The sequence below is a fragment of the Theobroma umbraticum genome, unplaced genomic scaffold (assembly GCF_002168275.2).
Source record: "Theobroma umbraticum cultivar Fairchild unplaced genomic scaffold, ASM216827v3 scaffold_81.0, whole genome shotgun sequence".
In the NCBI taxonomy this organism is placed as follows: Eukaryota; Viridiplantae; Streptophyta; class Magnoliopsida; order Malvales; family Malvaceae; genus Theobroma; species Theobroma umbraticum.
In genome coordinates, this window is record NW_018397268.1 from 4,936,250 (window position 1) to 4,936,449 (window position 200).

The following is a 200-nucleotide window of genomic DNA, read 5'->3' on the forward strand; positions in this document are numbered from 1 at the left end:
ACTTTCAGCCCGATAATATAAATACAAATTTTTATTTTTTATTAAAATTAATTTTTTTTACTTAATTAATTTATTACGTTAAATTTTAAATATTTACGTTAAGATTTAAAATTTAGTTATTTCACCTTTATAAGTTCTTACATTAATTTTTATAGTTTTACATCAAGGTTTATCTATGTCAATATTGAACTATAATTTTT